The sequence below is a fragment of the Podarcis gaigeae genome (genome assembly GCF_964106915.1).
Source record: "Podarcis gaigeae genome assembly, chromosome: 14".
NCBI lineage: Eukaryota > Metazoa > Chordata > Lepidosauria > Squamata > Lacertidae > Podarcis > Podarcis gaigeae.
The window spans coordinates 12751254-12774030 of NC_139690.1; the positions used below are offsets into that span (position 1 = coordinate 12751254).

At 43.5% G+C, this 22777-nt stretch overlaps 1 protein-coding gene across 2 annotated transcripts in view; it reads left to right on the top strand.

Annotated features, from left to right (window-relative positions):
- Positions 1-22777, top strand: part of SEMA6D (semaphorin 6D) — a 415862-nt gene that overhangs the window by 151873 nt on the left and 241212 nt on the right. Inside the window, exon 3 of one of the 2 annotated variants that reach the window (XM_083712525.1) lies at positions 3446-3641. The gene's annotated coding sequence lies outside the window, so the exon portion shown is untranslated. The remainder of the gene's footprint in view (positions 1-3445; positions 3642-22777) is intronic. The other variant, XM_083712528.1, reaches the window with a different exon arrangement.

Genomic DNA, 22777 nt, shown 5'->3' on the forward strand with positions numbered 1-22777 from the left:
AAATCACAAATTGTGGTCTGTTAACAGGTCACAAATATCAGTCTGGGTCCAGCCAGCTTTTGTTCTCAAATGGTCTTCCCCAAAAAATGAGCTCTAATGTACTACATTTTCCACCTCCACAAGCACATGGCCACTTGGCATAAGGAATCTCTTTATAGTTTCCTTCCAGAGTGGCTAAAGGCATTATTTGGAAACCAAGGGAGGTAAAAAGGTGTGTGTGTGTGTGGATGTGTGTGTGTGTAAAATTTAGTAAATTTCTTAACTGCTTTATGTTCAAAAGACTCTCAAAGCAATGTATAGAAAATCAAAATCAAATACAGTATAACAGAGTTTCAGAACATTGCACAAAGCAGAGGACAAGTACTGTATGAAATATCAAAACTATATACAATACAAAAACTGATTATCAAACAAACAAAAACTCAAACCAATGTACAATATACAATATAAAAATAAAACACAGGGATCAACCTACAAAGTGCAGGTCAAATACAATACAAAACAGATTTAGCAATATACCAAACTGAACTCAAAGACAACAAAATTAATAATTTCAGAACAGTATACAGAATAAAAAATCAAATACAGTACAAACGTTGACATTAAAAGCCAATCTTTGTAAAAATGACGTTATACTATTGAATGAATAAAACTTCCAAAATCTTAACCAATCATTTTGTAAAACAAAGCACAGCTGACTAGATAACAACTCAGGTAACCTTGGAATTGAAGTAGAAATAAACAACTGATGTATTCACTCTCACTCATAGCCAAAGGCAGGTCTGTGCCTCTAAGATTTACTCTCTGAATAACAGTAAGCAACTGTAGAAGCTTTTCTAAGAGTAACCTTTTTCTAATTTGGGGGTGGGGGAATAACACCTCAGCACCCTTAACAAACTTTTGATCCCAGGATTTTTTGGGGGAAGTCCTGACTATTTAAAGTTATTGTGCTATGTTGTTGTTTAGTCCAGTGTTTCCCAACCTTGTGCCTCCAGATGTTTTTGGCCTACAACTCCCATCATCCCTGACCACTGGTCTTGCTAGCTAGGGATGATGGGAGTTGTAGGCCAAAAACATCTGGAGGCACAAGGTTGGGAAACACTGGTTTAGTCGTTTAGTCGTGTCTGACTCTTTGTGATCCCATGGACCAGAGTATGCCAGGCACTCCTGTCTTCCACTGCCTCCCGCTGTGTTGTGCTATAGCTTTTGATTCATAGTGCAGAGGAGGCTATTTTCACTAATGTATGCATATTTGTGCCCATTTCCCCTCAATATATGCATTTTTGTATGCGTTGTTTGGTTGGATAACGGCCTGGCAAAATTCAGAGAATGTTGAAGGATACTTGTGTTTCATGAAGGCTCAGTTTGCCCCATACACACATGCCTGAATCTTGATATCTACTTTGGAGGCCCATCTAAGGTTCCCTTGCCTAATAAAGTGAGGGGGACTTCTCCTAAGGAGAAGGCCTTTTGAGTGGTGGCACCCTGTTTAGGCAGCAGGTGAAGAGAACCACTGCTCTTTGTATTAGAATCCACTGGTTGCATTGGTTTTTTTGCACCATTGTCCCCTTGCTCAGCTTCATGCTGGTTTTACCCTTTTAGCTGCAGGGATTTATGCTGATTTTAGCTGGGGAGGGTGGGCGAGTTGCTGGGATTTTTGCTTTTGTGGTTTATTTCATGTTCGCTTTTATTGTGAATTGTGCTTTATTGTTTATGTGAAATGCCCACATCACATCCACAAAATGGACTTCCCCCAAAGAATGCTGGGAACTTTTGTTCATTAAGGGTGCTGGAAGCTATAGCTCTGTAAGGGCTTTCCTAACAGCTCTCAACATGCTTAACCAAGTGCAATTCCCAAGGTTCTCTCAGGTGGGAACCAGGACTATTAAAGTGGTGTAAGAGTGCTTTAAAAGTGGTGTGGGGATGACCTTGGTTGGATGAGCAGCAACATCCCTCAGCCTGCATGTACAATCATAATTATTTATGTCAAAACATCCTTTTATTAGAATGCGCATGTGGCATAGTGCATGCTCCTTGCTTTTATTTTTAAAGATGCAAAATGCCAGATCTTTATCCTTGTTTTCTGATATTTGAAGAAAGATTCCCAAAGGAGAACTGAGAGGAATGAAATTTCTCTGAACTTGGAGGCGTCTTGGGGATTTTAATGAAATAATTGGTACTTTATTGTCCCTCTCTGTGCTGACCTTTAATTTTTTTGTATATATCTTTTAATGCTCTTTATTAAAACTAACCATGCCGTGCTCTGTTGTTCCTTCCTTGAGTGGTGGCGACTGCATGCATCAGGGCACAATACTCTCTGGGAAATCAGTAGCCAGGTTCTGTAGTTGGCATGTGCTTGTTGTGGGTGTTCCTTCCCCTCTTTTAGTGGTTTCATCCAGGGCCGTCTTTTATATATATATTATTTTTATTAATTTTCCAATAAAGACAAATTTATAACATCATTAAACATAAAAAACTCATCACATATCTTTTTTTCCTTTTAGACTTCCATCAACATGTCTGATAATTTTCCGTAATTATCACAAATCATCACATTTCTTAATTTATATTGCACTATATATATCTTATCTTACCATGTTGTTTAAACAATATTTCTATCAAATCTTCTTACAGAGCTTCTTGAAAACTTACAAATGTTATATCATTATCACAAATATTTTTAATATATTCTGTAAATTTACTCCAGTCCTCAGTGAATCTTTGGTCTCGTCGGTTGCAAATCCTCCCTGTCAATCTGTCCAATTCCGCGTAATCCATTAATTTTGATCTCCATTCTTCAATCGTAGGCATTTCTTCTTGTTTCCATTTCTGGGCCAAAAGAGTTCTGGCTGCTGTTACTGCATACAGGAATACTTTCTGATCGATCCTTTTTATTTCACCACCTAATATTCCTAATAGAAATGCTTCTGGTTTTTTAACAAATGTATATTTCAGTATTTTCTTTATCTCATTATATATCATTTCCCAGAAGCACTTCATTTTTTTCATCCAGGGCCGTCTTACCCATAGGCGCTAGGGGTGTGGGGCACCCGGGCACTGGGCTCTGAGGGGCGCCAGGCCGAGAGTCCAGGGCCCGAGAGTTGAGTCTGGGAAAGAGCCCGCCCATCAGTCAGAGCGCCACGGTGGGCTCATCTGCTGCGGGTGGCTCTGTGGCGCGAGCTCGGGGGCGACTGAGGCAGCAAGACGCTGAGGCGGCTGGCCAGCTCTGCCTTCCTGCGTGCCTGGGACTGGGCAACCGGGGGGGGGGGGCTGCCAGGCAGATCTTTGCTCCCTGGCGTTGCCTATGCTTATGACAGCCCTGGTTTCATCATTAAACTTCCTTCCAGCCATTGACAAGCCACATTTCCCATGTGTGCCTAGCATATTGAAGTTTGAAAACAAGCATCTATTTCATTCATATCCTTCTCTTCTCTCTCTTCAACAGGTTTGCCTGCATCTGAGCCGAGGTCAGCCCGTATGGCAGCATCAACGCCAAACGCTTAAGGATCAGTGGTAAGAGCTAGAGACATATGCCTGGTGTTTATGGGGAGTAAAGACACATGGAAAAATCGATGTTTCCCCTTGACAGATGGCAATGGCATGCCTTCATAGCAGTGTTGATCTGTTGCTAATTCTTTAAGGTATTATTCTAATTATTTATTCAATTTATATACCGCCACTCATCCAAAGATCACAGGTTGGTTTACAGTGTAAAGATATTGAAGTTCAGTTGCCCGTTTCCTTACTTAGAAAATATGTCCAAATCTATCAGGATATACCTTGAGTTGGAGGCAAGAAGATAGATCAGGATCTGCTGGCAGGTTTCTGGATGAGTTGCAGTAGTTCCAAGGTGGCCATGTGTCCCGCTGTGCAGAGAGCATTCTCTGTTTGAATGAGTCTTTTGCTTGAAGGGCTCTCCGGTTTGGAGATAAGGAACTCCAAGATGGGATTGCTAGAGGGGCCTTGAAGTTTGTCTTAACTGCTGGTTAGCACCAGATAAGGAGGTTGAGCAGCTTGCCTGGTCACAGTCTTCCCCTCTAGGGTGAGGGGCCTTTTGTTTCTATTTAAATTATAGCAGTAGTTCTGTGCCTGCATATATACCTTTAAATTGGCATGTGCAAAGCAGATGCTAATCAAAAACATATTCTGCACTGCCTTTTTGTTTTGGTGATGCATTCCCCTTTTTTCCATGTGTCCACCCTAAGTGTGTAAGTGGTCACCTTAAGTAGATTTAAGGGGGGGGGAACAACCTCATTTCCAGTTGTTTAAGAGGCAACAACCCGCCTCCCCTTCACACACACACACCTGCTGGAATAAAGGGGAAAAAATGGAGTGGATTGTTCACTCTGTTATGAGAATCATGTCCCATGTTCAGGAGCAGCTAGTGTCATGGTTTGATGCTACAGAGCTGCCCTCCCGACTCTGGCATTACTCCCACTTGCCAGGATGGTGCAAGAGTCGGGCAGTAGGGAAGCAGTGAGGTCAGGACTGTACAGGGGCACCAGCTGAGCCAATCCATTGCTTCCCCTGGTGCATCTGTGCCACTGCTGTTCTGCCCCATTTTGGCTGCAGATCTGCTGCATCATCCCTCCATGCTGGCCTCTCCTACCCAGGTTAAACCTTAGCAACTCAAAAAGAAAGGTGGTGGAGGGGGACCCCTTCTCTCTGAGTCGGCAGATATTAACACGGGATGGGCATTCCAAACAATGAAAAGTTTTCAAGTGGAAAGGACTTTTGGAAGGACTGTACCATTTTAACTTTTAAAATTAGCCTTTCACCATGTTCCCTAGCAACACTTCCATTGAGATCAATGGAGGCTTGTTTCAAAGATCTCACTCTGCAATCAGGCAGCCCCCACCTGTCTGCCTTCCTACTTACCATCAGTCCTGGGGGGCTGTCAGCTTCCTTTTCCTTAGTCTCAGTGTTGCCTTTGCAGTATTCAGCATGGGGGAGGATGGGGACAAAACTAGAATGAGTTGGTTCTGCCTCTCAATGGCTCTGGCTTCACCTACTGTTTGGTTTCCCTGCCTTCTGCCGCAGCACCCTCAATGGGCTCCAGCCACCACACATTGAGTCAACAGTCTCTTTAAAAAGGCATTATTTCTTCAGTAACTTGACTGGGGGTTGTGGCACCCACATCATGCGCTCGTAACAAGACTACATTATTTGTCCATCCCTTCACACTTCACTTCAGCATTTATGTGGCTTTTGAATTCACGCTTCAATATATTTTCTTGACACAAGAAAGGGCTTCAATGGGCATGTGATGAATGTCCATATTAAATTAATTCTCCCCTTTTAATTAAGTTCATCTAAATTTAATTTTGCAATTTTATTTCAGTAAACCAACCTGACTTCAACTGTTGAATGTGCTTTTTCTACCACTGTTCACTCATAATTGTACCTATGAAAGATTTATGACTTAGGGAGATAATTCTGAACCATTTTGAATGTGCTCGGCATATGCTTCATGGATGACTAGTAACTCAAGCAATTAGTATCTCAGAGGACTGTTCAATAAGAGTGACTGTACACCAACCTCAAGATTCATTTCAGACCTAGAATTTGCACTTTGGGAAGCAGCTCACCTCTTCCCCAGGTGCTTTGTATTCTGCTCAATTTGACTCAGGGTCAATTCTGCTTCAAGAAAAACAAACTCTAGTTCCCACCTTGTTCACTAATAAAATAGGTCTCTTTTTTCCCTTTGGACAGAAATGGATGAAATTTGCAGGCATGGTAGCCTCTCCATAGTAGATTAAGCTTATCATTATTATTACAGGAAAATCCATCTAGGAGTTCTTCAGCTGGGTGGCTTTAACATTTTTTTGTTTTCTGGCAGAACTGGATTGAATTTTCAGGTATGGTTGTCCTTCTTGAGGCATTGAAGCAAATTACAGAATGATAGCTGCATTTGTTCTTCCCCCAACAGCAATTATAGGTTGTTGTTTTTTAAGGGTGTATTCAAATAAAAATCACTCTACACCGCCCGCCCCCTTGTGTTTCATTGGTATGGATATAGCAGGCCTGAGAAAGGAGCGCTTAGGTACAAAACTTCCAAACTTACAGACAGATGGGTTCGTAGGAGTCACTTAGTTGATTGGAGGATGTGGGGGGAGGAGTAAAGAATATGCTTTCTCCCTGCAGCTTTTTATGGACACTGGAGTGGTTGCAAGTTCAATAGGTGGAGCTGCACCCCGAGATCTGAGAATTGCATGGCTTTAGTCACCTGGTGCGGCTGATACCAGATGTAGGAGATGCAGAGGCAGGTAGTTGACACTGGCAGACATATGGAGACACAAAGATACAGTTTAAATTAAGGTCCTTTTCAAAATCCAGGACAAAAATAGGGTTGATAAGAAATCTGTCTGAACCCAGGAATCTTAGTAGTTAATCCTCCATACCAACTGCTAAATTGGTTTTTAAAGAACTCTTTTCTGGAACCAAACAATGTATCTTTCATGTACTGTATATACAGATAGATACCCCCCCCCCTTTCTTTTCAAGTTCATTTTTGGCCTCTCAAGAAAGCTCTCGTTATTTAGCGACGGGTGAAAGTGTTGTTCTTTCCCAGACTCCTGAATGCCTCTGGATTAAATTAACTGCAGTGCGTAAGGCTGAGCAAGTCGACACTTAGAAAAGTTTCGCAAAGAAACTCAAGTGCCTCATTTAATCTCCTATAGAGGTGGAGGGGGAGGGAAGGGAAGTAGCAGTCTTTGGCATGATGAAACACATCTGAGCTTTAATGTGGGAGTCTGGATGAGGCCCAGAGAAGGAAGCGCTTGAAAATTGCAAAATGGCACAGCTATGTTGTTGTTTGGTTTTAAGATAGTAACCACGTGAGGGGAATTTATTATTATTATTAGAAAGAATGAATGAAAAGAAAAGAAAGATGCTAACTAGGGAAGGGGTATGTTAAACTTCCAGCATCTTAAGAATGTGTAATGACTGGCTGCCAGTACAGCTGATTCCTGCTGGGTAATGGGGGGTGCCTACCATGTAAATATAAAGGGGGTTATTTAGGAGACCCAGTGAGCTGTGAATTATTGCCTCGGTTGTCACAAAAAGAGGGGAAAATGAGTTGCGAAAAGGAAAGGACGTGTGCTGGGTTCTGAAAAGCTTCACGAGATTTTTTGGGTGATGGGGGTGGTGGGAACTCATATGTACTTTTCCGTGAAAAGAAATATTTGTTTTGTCAGATTGCAGAGCTGCCAGCCCACTGCGATTGCTTTGTAAAATCCATTACGGAAACAAAAGGAATCTATTTTTATGCCACATGCAATGCAGAAATGAGAAGAAAATAGGCTTCCAAGCCCTACTTTCTTATCTTAACTTTTCTAATATTTGCCCACTTGCAAAAGTTAACAACTGGAGCTGCAGTCCCAAGCCAAATCAGTAGTGGGTTAGTCTGTCATTAAAGGGAGTTGGAGGAGGGTGGATCCTGGATTCTTTTAGAATATGGTGGGTTGGGTCTGCTGCTTCACTGCTGGGTTTTGTTTGAAATCAATGAGCGATTTCAGAACTTTCTGGAAGTTAACAGTTGGTTCAAAACTAGAATTTAGGTGTGTTTGTGATGAGTTTATATGACCAGCCTTCCTAATAAGAGATGATTCTTCTTAACTGTAGCCATGCCAAGGTTGGAGAACATCAGGTCCCAGGGGTCAAATGTGGCCCTCTAAGCCTTTCCATCTGGCCCCCAGGCAGGAGCAAAACTAGGCTTTCTTTCACCCGGGTCAAAGACTCTGTTCAGCATGCACACCAACACACGTTTGCATACACATGGAGACTGACAGAATGGGGAAGGCCACTGGGCTCAACCCTGCTCTCCCACTCATTCCATGGAAGTTGAATGACTAAGGAAGGCTATTATTTGCCTTTGAAATGCGAAATCTTGTCCTATCCGATCGGTAAAACCTATGTTGGAGCTAGTACTTGCTGATATGGTACATTCCTGCTCTTGAGGGTCAAGGCGTAGGCTGCATTGAGGCAACACTTCATTCTGCTTTCCTGATGTTTCCTTGCCTGGCAATTTCCACATTTTGTGTCATCTTTCACACAATGTAAATGCTGCTTCTGGAAACCCAACAGAATGTAAAGGAAGTTTAGTGATCATTTCTGTATTGTTCGCTTCCATTAAAAAAAAAAATCCATTTGCAAACACTTTAAACCTGGAAAATCATAGAGGTTTTGCATTGTAATTTCATAAGACAAAATCTGGGGTTGTATTCCAGCATGCAGTTTCCTCCCACCGTTTGAACTTTAGCGTAACATGGTGGTATATTGATCAATGAGCCACAGTTAACACAGCACAACACATAAATAAAGTGAAAAGAGGACATTGGGATCTGGGAAAGAAGGACTGGCGTTATAATCAGGAAATCTAATGCTACAGTCCCCATGTCTGAATGCACCCCTAGTCTCCACCTGTGGCAGAATGAGGTGGTCAGAATCCTGAGGCTGTCATACTCATCCTGTCGTTTTGCCCCCATTTTGAACATTTCACAATGTGAACGGTTTTGTTTGTTTGTTTTTTAAAGGCATATTGGGTTCATTCCTTGTTGAACTACTTTTATCTTTTAGGGAGAGCTTTTTCGACAGAGGGAGTCATTCAAAGTGTATCCCATAGCCCCAGCTGTATTTGAAGCAGCAAAGCCATTCCATCAGCAGATTTCCTGTATCTGTAAACCAGACACAAAAAAAGTAGGCTGCCCCCAAAATCTTGATTTATATAATTAGTTCATTACGTGTCTTCCAGTGCAGTCAGTGTTGAAAGGAAGATGGAGAAAAACCCAGTCTACTAGTTAATCCTCCACCTCCTGGGAAATGAATTTGCCTAGCGTGACTTGAAAGGCAGAAATAATAGATTTGCTTAACACCTCTGAAGTCTTTTTGAGGGTGGGCAGCCAATTCATACACCATGTTGGCTAGCCCCTATAGGGCCACTTGGAGGAACCCCAGATTACATAGTCAACATTCCTCTGCAGCAATGCATCACAGGAAATCCACCCATTTCTTGGCCCCATTCATAGATCACAAACAGGGAGACTTGTGAATGGAGTGGTTGGTCTGCGGCCCTCTAACTGTTGTTTCTTGACTACTTAGAGATGGAGGAGAAATTTGATTCAGTTTGCAATTAAAGGCAAACCTACCTAATTCACAGGGACGCGGGTGGAGCTGTGGGACTTGCTGATCAGAAGGTGAGCGGTGATCAGAAGCTGATCAGAAGGTAATCAGAAGGTGAGCTGATCAGAGCCTAGGACTTGCTGATCAGAAGGTGAGCGGTTCGAATCCCCGTGACAGGGTGAGCTACCATTGCTCAGTCCCTGCTCCTGCCAACCTAGCAGTTTGAAAGCACAACAGACTGCCAATGGATAAATAGGTACCGCTCCGGCGGGAAGGTAAACGGTGTTTCCATGCACTGCTCTGGTTCGCCAGAAGTGGCTTAGTCATGCTGGCCACATGACCCGGAAGCTGTACACCGGCTCCCTCGGCCAATAAAGCGAAATGAGCGCCGCAAGCCCAGAGTCGGCCACGACTGGACCTAATGGTCAGGGGTCCCTTTACCTTTACCTAATTCACACTTTCCAAAACAACAGGAAAACTGAAACAGTCATCCTCATTTCCCCAAATTTTGCAATGCAGTTCTCTAGTCAAAATGCAACGTACAAAAAATGCACCATACTAGCAAATATTGCTTTGCAAAAAATGTGCATTTCAAGCAAAATGCATATTAGACCTGAATTTAGGATGGGGAAAATAGAGACTGGACTTGACAGATTCTCCTGTCCTTGGTCCCATCATCCTTGGTCATGCAAACTGGGGCGAATGAGAGTTGGAGCCCAACAACATCTAGTGAGTCCCAGATTCTCCTCTGCTGCCTTTAAAGCTTCTCAGGAAACCTCAGGAACAGTATGGAAATGAGTGGTTTACACAGTGTCCTCAAGCTAAAAGCTATTTCTTGTTTTTCTGTGCTTATTGCCTGTTCCCCTGCTAAAGATCCAGCATCGCCAATAAAGAATACAAATTCATTTTTACAGTTCCTTTTTTAAAAAATGCCTAATGATCTTCCAAATTTATCTATGAGGATGCATTTGTGGATAAACAAATCTTTCCTTTCATAACCCTTTAGATTTCCCATAATGCAGTCATCTGCCCAGACCTCCCTCTAATGAGCTGAAAACCTCAATAGCGCCTTTTGTTTATAATAAATATTGCCTACTAATGTTACCAGCACTATTGTACGATGTCTCAATAGAGGATTATTGCTTTGTGTAATACGTCAGCTTTATGCCCTCTCTTCTTGAGAGTGGAGCGGATACCAAGTGTTTAATCTGCAAATGATGCAATGAATAATGCACCCCAAATATAACATCAGCCTGTTGTCATTAAGGCTCCCAGTGAAGTCCTGGGACATAAAATGTAGATTCGGCTGATTGATCAGTGCAGGCTTCGACACTGAGGTTTAAGGCTGAAATCTGACTTGTAAGGAAGTATAAAGTAATATTTACAAAATAATATCAGTGATAAATCACTACTGGTTATTCATATTTATAACCCTTTCAAGGTGGCATGCACAGTTGTTCCCCTGCCCTTCCACTCCCATATCTTCACAACAACCTTGTGAAATTGGGTCCTCCCTTAAAGAGGGCACATATTGTGGTGAGACCTGGACAACCGACACCCTGTGTTGTGGGTGGGTTCAATTGGTAAGCCACAACACCCGATTGGTAGGTCCCTTGAAGCTGGGTACAATCTGGCCAATGGGACGCAGTCCAAACGGTTCGAGGGACCTATTTATGCCTATGGACGTGACCCAGAGCTTCCTCTTTCGGCGCATGCATTCGGAACACCCGCCCACCTCTCCCTACTTTTAGGGTTTGTGCACTTGACCTTCCTATGCCGTCGTGTGTTGTCTGTTGTTGGGACAGGGGCACAGCAGGGATTTTCCCCACTTGGCTGATTGGCTGTTGCCATTTGGGTTTCGCCTGCCATGTAGCAAATCATCACAACTTGTAAGGTTGCGGATAGGCTCTGGTTCAGGTGATAGGGATGGGAGAATGCTCTCGCCATCCTTATGTGAAAGGTATTCCATTAAAGGAATCCAGGGACTCGATGGTTTGGTCAACCCCTGAGAGGGGGTGCCTGGGTCCAAGGTGATATTTGGGTGGCGGAGTTGGCCCATGCCAGGCTTTTCGCCTATCCAGGTGTTCACCCTTGGCTGACCTATGCTGGAACCCTGGGTCAGTGCTACCTGCATGGCAGGGAGCTAGTCGAACCAGAGCCTATGCAACCACTCACTTTCTGTAATCAATGAAGTTGTGGCCTAAATTCTGCCAAAAACCAAACCTAAAATTTAAGTCAAGTGTGAATTTATTTAGGGAGGAGGTTTCTGGGTCTGAGCATACTGAGCATCATGTCTGAGTGCAGATTTGAACCTTGGTCTCCCCTGTACAGTGTTTTTAATTTATACCCTCCCTCTTTCCTCCATAGAACTCAAAGCAGCTCTATGGGATATTGCTATCAGAGGCACCACCAGGTTTGAGAGGGACCTGAACAAAATGTCTCCCCACCCAGACTGACTCCATTCACCCCCTAGCCACCAATCCCCATCAATGCCCAGTGCCTTCATAAGTCATCACAGCATTTATTTTATTTTATTTTTAAAATATCCTGTTTTATATATGTCTCAATTTTCTCTTACTGCCAGCCGTTTTGGAGATTCATTCTTAGGAAAAGAGGCGGTGTATAGATATAAATATTTTAAGTAAATATAGTACAATAATAATTGAACCAGGTTTCATAGGTATGACTGCATGCACTTATGTGCTTTGCCATTAAAACTTAGAAGTTTGGCCCAACTAGAATCAATATCCGGTGCTATTTAAACACTCTAAAAATGATTATGCCATTACCTCTTCCATCCAGTTAATACAAATTATACAGTGATATTAAATTTACTGCAAACAGATCCTTAGCACTTGGATACTTCCAAAGAGAATTATTTTGCAGTTTATAAAACCAGATCTGGTTTTGGAAGGAAAGAACGGAAATATGTTATTAAATTCCATTTTGTGGTACAATATAATCAGCAATGCAATTGATACGCTACCTCGTGGCAAGAATTTACGGAAGAAAAATAATCAGAACACAGCTTAATTGGGGGAAAGCTTGCTCTCCCCTTAAATGAATACTTCAACTTTTTGTTAAAGCGTGTTCTCACTAGCAGAGAGCACGTGTTGCGGTTGGGGAACAGACCACCATCATGACTAGGCAATATTTGGTGGGAACCCAAGCCTTAAAGGGTTAATTAGGTTGCTGGGGATTTTTGAGTGTTGCCAATTTGGAGGAGGGGTCAGAGGCTATAAATATAGGAGCCAGAGGTTAGGACGGCCTCTTGGTCGTTTGCAACGGATCACCCGCCCCCCTCCCTTTTTATAGGGTGGTTCTTTGGTTTATTGACCTTGCTATGCCTGTCATGGGGTCGTTCGCCTTTGAGCGGGGGCCTGGTAGGAATTTTGCCATTTGGCTGATTGGCTGGTGCCATTTGGTTTTTGCCTACTGCGTAGCAAATCGTCACAACTTGTAAGGTTGGCGGTTAGGCATTGGTTAATTGGTTCTTGGAGGGGTAAGTGCCTACCCCTCCAAATGATGCTGAAAGGGAATTCTGTTAAAGGAATCCAGGGGCTTGCCATTCTTTCGTCCTTGTCCGTGGAGCCGGACTTGGGCCGTGCAAGCCCCACCGGAACATGAGGGTGAGAGGTGTTGGACTGGTTCCCAGCCTCATTTCTCCCCAATATTTGTTTCCCATGCTGGCTTCTGGTGGTGCCCAGAAGTGCCAGCTCTGTCCTTGGGGGGCAAGGACAGATAGTCAAACCAATACCTAAGCAACCACTCACATTTGATGTATTTGAATAAAGTTGTGGCCAAAATTATGCCAAAAACCTTAAACAAAAATTAACGTGTGATGTGTGAATTTTTGGGGGGGTGGTACTGTGGAACTCAACACGCAATGCAGTTTTACAGAGCCAGGGAGTGAATGGAAATTGTTGAACAGCTGCGTAAGAAGCAAGTCACGCTACGACAACACACAAAAATGGAAATTGTTGACACGGCAAGCAGGATTCTGCTAGCAAGAATTGTTTGAATTCGTATTTGTTAGATAATAGCAAAGTTTCTTTTTTACATACTGTAAAAGCTGAGGTTCTGCAGAAACATTATGTGAAACATTTATGGGGAATCCTTGGGCCCTTCTGCGCTACACATTTAAAGCAGTACGAGAGAGCGGTGTGTGACTGGGAGCAACTTCTCCTAGTAAGGTAAAGGTAAAGGTACCCCTGCCCGTACGGGCCAGTCTTGACAGACTCTGGGGTTGTGCGCCCATCTCACTTAAGAGGCCAGGGGCCAGCGCTGTCCGGAGACACTTCCGGGTCACGTGGCCAGCGTGACATCGCTGCTCTGGCGAGCCAGAGCCGCACACGGAAACGCCGTTTACCTTCCCGCTGGTAAGCGGTCCCTATTTATCTACTTGCACCCGGAGGTGCTTTCGAACTGCTAGGTTGGCAGGCGCTGGGACCGAGCAGCGGGAGCGCACCCCGCCGCAGGGATTCGAACCGCCGGCCTTTCGATCGGCAAGTCCTAGGCGCTGAGGCTTTAACCCACAGCGCCACCTGCGTCCCTAACTTCTCCTAGGGAAACGCAACAAGTAACAACAGGTCTGAGGTTTCCCTGTCCATTCCTCTCTGCATGTTCCAGTTGCTACTCAGATGGACTCTGCTTTCTCCATGGGCGTTTTAAAGCAAGCAGAACAGGCTAGTCTCAACATCTGTATGAATCGGCCTCTTCCAGGAAGAAGAATGCAGGGTCCACATGCGGTTCGCTCTCTGAAAACACTGAATATAGGGTCAGCTTTGACAGGCGGATAAGGGTACCCACCTGCCAACCACCTAGCGCCATTGTGACATAAGGCAGAAACTTCAAAGGAGTTCAATCTCTGTTAAGTTGTGGGTGAACATATCAGACAACACAGCGATTCTTCAAACAGCTCTTGTTTATTCACAGGCCAGAACAGAACTGAACTGAAGGGTTCAGCCAGCCTGCTTATATAGAGCTCCACTAGAACGCAACAGTAACCATTTTCTGTAACTATCCAATCACTGAACATCACTTTCAATCCCTTATTTGCATATGTGGATCTGAGTGAAAACTATCTACAGTATCCCCCTGCTGGCCTAGGGTGAGAACTTCAGTACATAACAATCTCCACACTGTAACCAATGGGGAGCTCCCTAGCGAGTGCAGTGTAGTGGTTAAGAGTGGTAGTCTCGTAATCTGGGGAACCAGGTTCGCGTCTCCGCTCCTCCACATGCAGCTGCTGGGTGACCTTGGGCCAGTCACACTTCTTTGAAGTCTCTCAGCCCCACTCACCTCACAGAGTGTTTGTTGTGGGGGAGGAAGGGAAAGGAGAATGTTAACCGCTTTGAGACTCCTTAAAGGGAGTGAAAGGCGGGATATCAAATCCAAACTCTTCTTCTTCTTCTTAGCACAGCCAATCAGAGCTGCCAGCAAGCGTTTGCTTGCTGAGGAATAATTGGAAGTGCACTTTAGGCCCCTGTTACTTCGCAGCCATGTTCTTGCCTGACCTACAGCTGATGTTGCAGATGGATGTGGTGTCAGGGAAATTGCCTCAGGTCCAAACAAGACCCCACTGCTGGACCTAATTAGGTCCATGGGCCAGAAGTTCCTCATAGAATCATAGACTCCTATGAGAGTTGGTCATCTAGTCAAGTCCCTGCAATACAGGGCTCAAACCCAACATCCTGAGATTAAGAGTCTCGTGGTCTACCGACTGAGCATATCCACATCACAAAGTAAATCCCATTGAGTTTAATAGGGTTCACTCCCAGGTGAGTGGGTATAGGAATGCCACCTGAATCCCTGAATGATTGACACTTAGATTTCCTTCAAGTGGGAGAAAGGTTTTTGCTATTAGAAACTCAACATGCAGTCAAGCAATTGAGCCAGGCAAACTATATGGATTATTTACGCTGATAAAACTGGAGCAGGGAAAAAAGGAATGAATTCACTAAACACATAAACAGAGCAAACTTGGGCGTATTTATTTTTCCATAGAAATTATTTTTGTTGAGGAGGGAGTCTTGGGGGGAGAGAGAGTTTCCCGATAGTGGGATCAGATTGATGGGTGCAGCATGTGTACATGATTTTCCCGTGACTTAAAGAGCAGGGCTAAATTAATATTTGCAGAGATAATATTGAGTTGCATTAGCCGTACCTCTGGCCTATCTCGAAAAGCCCATTAAACCTATATGATCCCATTTTAACCCCGCTGATGGCAGCTGAAGTCTGAACTTGTCTTTTGCACAGCAGAACAGAACTGTGTTGGTGTGCGCCAAAGAGATCATTATCCCCTTTCAGACAACCAATGTACCGTGAGTGATCTGGGGAGGGGAGATAGATTGCAGCTGTTGGCCATGTCCCAGAATTCTGCACGTTCAGTAGACTGTGAGTAGGCCCTGGGCAAGTGCAAACGGTTTTGCAACCCGAAATTTTAAAGAGAGCAGGATCTGCAATTATGTAGACAACCCATGCATGCCATTTTTTATGCACGAAGGGCTGGTTCACATATTCCTCTGAATGTTCATAGATCAAGGAGGGAGCCTACTGCTGCAAAACCTTGCCTCTCCTCCTTTAAGCACATTCACTTAAATGCCTAAGATGAGCCCTTCTGAGTTTGAGCATATTACACCGATCCTGGTCCAACCACACTGGCTACCAATTAGTTTCCATGCCCAATTCAAAGTGCTGGTTTTGACCTTTGAAGCCTTAAATGGCTCAGGACCGCAATACCTCAAGGACTACCTCTTTCCATATGAACCTACCCGGACCCTGCGATCACCGTCTGAGGCCCATCTTCATGGGCCTCCTCCTCGAGAGGTCTGGAGGGTGGCAACACGAGAACAGGGCCTTCTCTGCAGCGGCTCCCCCTTTGTGAAATGCTCTCCCTGGGGACGTTCGCCTGGCGCCTTCATTACACATTTTAGGTGCCAGGCAAAAATGTTCCTTTTTAACCAGGCCTTTAGTTGACCTGATTGACATCCTATACCCTTTTAAAATGTGGCTCTTTTTTGGGAGGTGGTATTGGGTTATTGTTTTTATTTTTATTTTATATATTGTGATCTTTTCTGTGAACCGCCCTGAGACCTCCAGGTATAGGGTGGTATAATACAGTCATACCTCGGGTTAAGTACTTAATTTGTTCTGGAGGTCCGTTCTTAACCTGAAACTGTTCTTAACCTGAAGCACCACTTTAGCTAATGGGGCCTCCTGCTGCTGCTGCGCCGCCGGAGCACGATTTCTGAAGCAAAGTTCTTAACCCGAGGTAATATTTCTGGGTTAGCAGAGTCTGTAACCTGAAGCATATGTAACCTGAAGTGTATGTAACCTGAGGTACCACTGTAGTAGTAGTAATAATAGTAATAATAATAATAATAATAATAATAATAATAATAATAATAGAAAGGATGGGTGCATTTTTGTTTCGGGAAGGGAAAACTACATATGCTTCTCTTTAAATGCAAGCTGACCTGATTTTGTCCCTCACCCCTACACTCCAGACAACTGCCTGCATTGCTGATACCTTTGAGCTCATTGTTTTCGTTCCAACCGGGGGGGAAAATTGTTCCTTCCCTCTTCTTATATTCTGCCCCCCATCCCAGGTGCATGTCATACTTTCAGAAACACTTCGGTGTCCACACCTTGCTTTAAAATATCATTCATATCTTGCAACGAAAATCTTTTAATAGTAGGAGGACTAAAGTGGTGGGATGGGGGGGGGGCGGGTTTGAAGAAAAAGGCCTTTTTCAAGATGACCAGAGAGAAATGAGGAAGAGTGGTATAATTAGGCTGTTGTCATGTTCTGGGGGAAATTGGGTTTCCTTGGGTAATATAAATCACTTTTTTATTATTAATTCATTGTGTATGATTAGAATCAGGTCACGCAAAAGGGCACAGTGTCCTGATCCCTGTCTAAAATGAAGTTCTGGGCTGCGCAGAAGAATAAAGTAACGTATTTGACTGGGCTGGAGATAACAGAAAGTGCAACGCTGCTAATTAGCAGACATGGCAAAGTTGCTTTCTGCCATTTTTAAAGAGAGGGTTCCAAATTTAGCATTCTGCTTTAAGATTATGAAAATGCCAGATCATTCTATGGTACGTTCTAAGTGAAAGTACCAAGAATTCTGATCCATTAACAAAAAATATGTTGGGAGTCAACCAGAACTTTGTTGGCTGGGTTTTTAAACCTGAAAAGTAGGGGGAATTGTATGTCACTTTCAATTACAATTTCCTTTACTTCCTATTCTAAGGGTAAAAAACCCAGCCAACTGTGCACATCCCTGTCAGTACAATTCAGTGCCATTGCCTCCCCAACTTGATACATCTGCAGCACTCTCCTCCCCCCCCCCCCTTTTTAAATATGGGTTTGTTGTTGTTTAGTCGTTTAGTCGTGTCCGACTCTTTGTGACCCCATGGACCAGAGCACGCCAGGCACTCCTGTCTTCCACTGCCTCCCGCAGTTTGGTCAAACTCATGCTGGTAGCTTCGAGAACACTGTCCAACCACCTCGTCCTCTGTCGTCCCCTTCTCCTTGTGCCCTCCATCTTTCCCAACATCAGGGTCTTTTCCAGGGAGTCTTCTCTTCTCACGAGGTGGCCAAAGTATCGAAGCCTCAGCTTCACGATCTGTCCTTCCAGTGAGCACTCAGGGCTGATTTTCCCTGAATCAGTCATGTGCTTATTCCACCCAATTAAGGATCACAAAGTGAATGTAATGATATCATGACTTTATGTAGACAGGGTTGCATCATATCAGGAAGAGAAACTGAAATTGAGAATTATTTAAATAGATACGTGTTTTTTGTTGTGGTTGTTTGAAGAGCTCCCAAAATATCACTCAAAAAATGGGTTGGGGTTTTTTTTGGCACTGCTGGGGAAAAAATAAAGTTTTATGTAGGGATGCATGGATTAGTCCATTTCCAGACAGTGTCAGTGTGACGTGAATCATAAGTCAGTTCTCTTTTTGCATTAATGGCCCCATCGCATGCCACTTTAAACAGTCATGACTTCCCTCAAAGAATCCTGGGAACTGTGGTTTGTTAAAGGTGCTTAGAGTTGTTGGGAGACCCCTTACAGCAGGCACCCCCAAACTCGGCCCTCCAGATATTTTGGGACTACAACTCCCATCATCCCTGACCACTGGTCCTGTTAGCTAGGGATGATGGAAGTTGTAGTCTCAAAACATCTGGAGGGCCGAGTTTGGGGATGCCTGCCTTACAGCCGTCACAGAACTACAGTTGTTCTGTAAGAAGAGAGATGGACTGCCAAACCACTCTCTGAACAGTATAGCTTTGTGATGAGAATACAGCATCCTAACATTTCTCCTTAACAAACTATTGTTCCCATGGTTCTTTTGGAGAAGCCACACCTGCCCAAGTGGTATAAAAGAGCTTTCGATGTATGGTGCAGTTCTTTACACATTCTGTTAGAATTTGGGGGCTGAAATTTATACCACAGTATTATATCACAGTATCTAGAACAGTAGGGACATGGGTGGCGCTGTGGGTTAAACCACTGAGCCTAGGACTTGCTGATCAGAAGGTCGGCGGTTCGAATCCCCACATCGGGGTGAGCTCCCATTGCTTGGTCCCTGCTCCTGCCAATCTAGCAGTTCGAAAGCACGTCAAAGTGCAAGTAGATAAATAGGTACCACTCCGGCGGGAAGGTAAACGGTGTTTCTGTGTGCTGTTCTGGTTCGCCAGAAGCGGCGTAGTCATGCTGGCCACATGACCCGGAAGCCGTATGCCGGCTCCCTCGGTCAATAAAGCGAGATGAGCACCGCAACCCCAGAGTCGGTCATGACTGGACCTAACCGTCAGGGGTCCCTTTACCTATCCAGAGCAGTATGAAACCCCAAAGCTTGTTGCATTCCAATCCATGCATTAGTCCAGGAGTTGATAATTTGGATGGTTTTCCTTAAAAAATGAAGGCCACATTTTCCATCCCTAGGGGTGACTAATTTCTAGAGATATCATTCCCAAAGTGTATGAAATCACAGCGTCTGTGTCATTGACTTGAATGGAGTCTGCATAACGCCAAGGGGATTATAACTATAACCTTAATAGTAGGGATGGGGAGGGGAAGCAATTTGATTCCGTTCTCATTTAAAGGTGAACCCACTTAATATGAACTTCCTGAAACAGGACTGGAACCAAACGCAGACATCCTTAGAAAACCATACTTCTCACAATCATGCAGTGCAGTTCTCTAGCCAGGTAAAATGTAACAAAAAGTGCTTGTGCTGGAGTAAAGTGTGGATAAAAATGCATCTGTTGGGGAAAACATCATGTAAAGGAGTGTTTTATTAGGGGAAATCTCTTTGCAAAAATGTGTATATTAGGCAAGATCACAAAGCAAATACGTATACAAGGCGAAATTTGCACTAAAACACTGGTAGATGTTCAAGAGGACTTTAAAAATGGCATAAAGGTAAAGGTAAAGGGACCCCTGACCATTAGGTCCAGTCGTGGCCGACTCTGGGGTTGCAGCGCTCATCTCGCTTTACTGGCCGAGGGAGCCAGCGTACAGCTTCCGGGTCATGTGGCCAACATGACTAAGCCACTTCTGGCGAACCAGAGCAGCGCATGGAAATGGCGTTTACCTTCCCGCCGGAGTGGTACCTATTTGTCTACTTGCACTTTGAAGTGTTTTCAAACTGCTAGGTTGGCAGGAACAGGGACCAAGCAACAGGAGCTCACCCCGTTACGGGGATTCATACCGCCAACCTTCTGATCAGCAAGCTCTAGGCTCTGTGGTTTAACCCACAGTGCCACCCGCATCCCAAAAATGGCATACTGGTGTGGAAATGTGGAGAACTGGATAAATTGAGAGGCTTCTGAAATCAACAGATTTACCTATCTCTAAGTGATGGGAGCTTAATTCTTCAGTGGCGTGAAATCATCACGGCACAAAGATGAATGTGAAAAATTACCGTGGGCAAGAAAGGCAGCTTCTCAACAGTGCTTGGTTATCCTCCACCCCAGTTGTGTTTGATTCTTGCCTGAAGTGAACATGCCAAGTGTTGCTATTAAGTAATTTGTGCCCCCAGAGGTAACCTTCCCCATCAACACACACGGAGGGCTTGGGTTTTAAGCAAAGTTAATCGTCAAACTTGGAAAACAGAAACACCTGCAGTTCTACTCGACTTAAACCCACCGCTGAGCAGACTTCAACCTATTCTGTAATGATTGCCCTGCTTCTAAGTTATTATAGTTAAGGCACAAAATCTGCCTCACAATGCTATCTCTATTCATATATAAGCCTTGTAGTACAGATTGGAGCGGGGCGGGGGGAGAAGATAATTAAGATGGTGAGAGCTATACATTTTGCCAGCAGCTGCATTAAAATGGAGCCGTTTGAAGTTGGCTTTCAGCAATTACATCAGAGTACTTGTTTGAGAACTTTTAAGAAATAAAGCAGAATTCTCTAAGCCACCATTGTAGTCCCCACCCCACCCCCAGTAAGTATTATTTATCATGTCTAATGACAGATTGATTTAAATTAGCTCTGGCTGGGAAAGCAGACTTCCTTTGACAAGGGATAATTCAAGATGCATGGGGAAAATGGTGCCACTTATTCATTTTCCCCCTTTGTTCCACAAAATACCATGATTAAGATAAAGTGGGTGAGATATATATTATGGCGGCATTTAGAAGCTTAAACACAAACCTGATCTCTGTGGGCGCGAAATGGAATCGCGGTTTCCTTCAAAGTGCAGCTGGGATCTCAGGGGTCGGATGCTTTTGCATAGGTCTTGGGGGTGGCTGAGTCCTGCCACAAGGCTTCCAGGTAAACAGGAGCCTCTGAGGACAAGGTACATACCCCCCATACCATCTCTGTGGGTCAGCAGGTGGCACTGTGGTCTACACCACTGAGCCTCTTGGGCTTGCTGATCGGAAGGTCGGCAGTTCTAATCCCCATGACGGGGTGAGCTCCCATTGTTTGGTCCCAGCTCCTGCCAACCTAGCAGTTGGAAAGCATACCAGTGCAAGTAAATAAATAGGTATTGCTGCGGAGGGTAGGTAAATGGCTGGGGAAACTCAGCCAGATGGGCAGGGTACAATTAATAAATAATAATAATAATAATAATAATAATAATAATAATAATAATAATTATATTTTTGTTGTTGTTGTTATTTCCCTGCTCAAAGAATTCTGGGTACTGTAGCTTGTTTAAGAGTTGCTGGGATTTGTAACACTGTGAACTCTGTGAACTCCCATGCTCAGGATTTTTTTAAGGAAAAGAATGTGCTTCTGTTGTACTTTAAAGGTATAGTGTCTACCCAGCCTTAGTGTTTCTCGTTTTTCCAGTCTGGGTCCATTAAATGCAATGGGTCTACTTTGAGTAGAAGTTACTTGGCTATAGCCTTTCCCTCTTCAGCACTTTTTCAGAAAGACCTCTGCTTCCCTCATCTCCCAATATATGGAAGAAAGCTTTGCACGGGGCAGGTGACATTAATTGCAATATGAGCCGAGGAACACTCATCCATCATGACTACTTTACTTAAAGCCAAGTAAATGGGCCTATTTTCTTCTGTCAGATGTTGAAGGGAACGAGGTGTCCCACAGAGCTGGAATGCTGAAAGTTACACTACAACTGAGGATAATTTGGGAAAGTGGTGAAATTACCTGGCAACTATATCTGAGATAATGTGATTCCTGATCCATTTCAAAGCACTTTGGATACACCCCAGGAAAGTAGGTGGGGGGTGGAGAGGCTCCACACAGATGTTTGATACACTAGACAACCACCAACTCTGCTTCCTGTGTTGCAACTAAAGTAACCATCAATGCCTTTGAAGGCACACCTGTGCTGAAGTAAGCAATTGCATTAGGAGGGAGAGAGATTGGGATCCAGGAATAGCATCCTTCACGCAGCAGGTTGAAAGCTCCCCAAAGGCCAGCTCTCATTTACTTTAGTGGAACTGAGCTTGTTTCTGTGTTCTTCAAGAAGGTGTTTGTTGAACTTAACTCATAAATAAGACCATCTCATTTTAAAAATGTGCTTTATATTGTTTCCACTTGACGTAAATGTTTACTTTTACAAGGCAGTCCCATACGTTTCTGCGTAGAAGGAAATCTCATTGAATTCAATTGAGCATTTTCTCAGGCAAATGGGAATAATAATAATAATAATAATAATAATAATAATATAATAATAATAATAATAATAATAATAATAATAATAATAATAATAATAGCTTCCCAATGGAGCCCATAGTGGCAAACAACCAAAATAATAGATTTTTTTAAATGAAAAAAACAACACAAAACTATTCTGCAAACAACAGACTTACCAGCTGCAAAAAAGGAGAGTCTTACAAATTTCACACAGAAGCACATTATTGTTTATTTCAACTCGCATGTGTAGATAACTCAGAGGCCACAAAAGAAGGAAGGATAGCAACAGGAAGATTTAAAAATGGAACTATTGGAAACTCAAGGCAGTAGAAACATAAGATGATTAGAACCCCACTGAACTTGAAGTATGGGAAGCCCCAACAAAAATTTATAATTTGGCAGAATATTTGGACTATATGATATGTATTTGTATAATTTGGAATACTTAATGTGATTTGATTGGATTGTTATAATGGAAATTTAATAAAAAATATTTATAAAAAAAACAAAAAATGAAACTTTTAAACAAA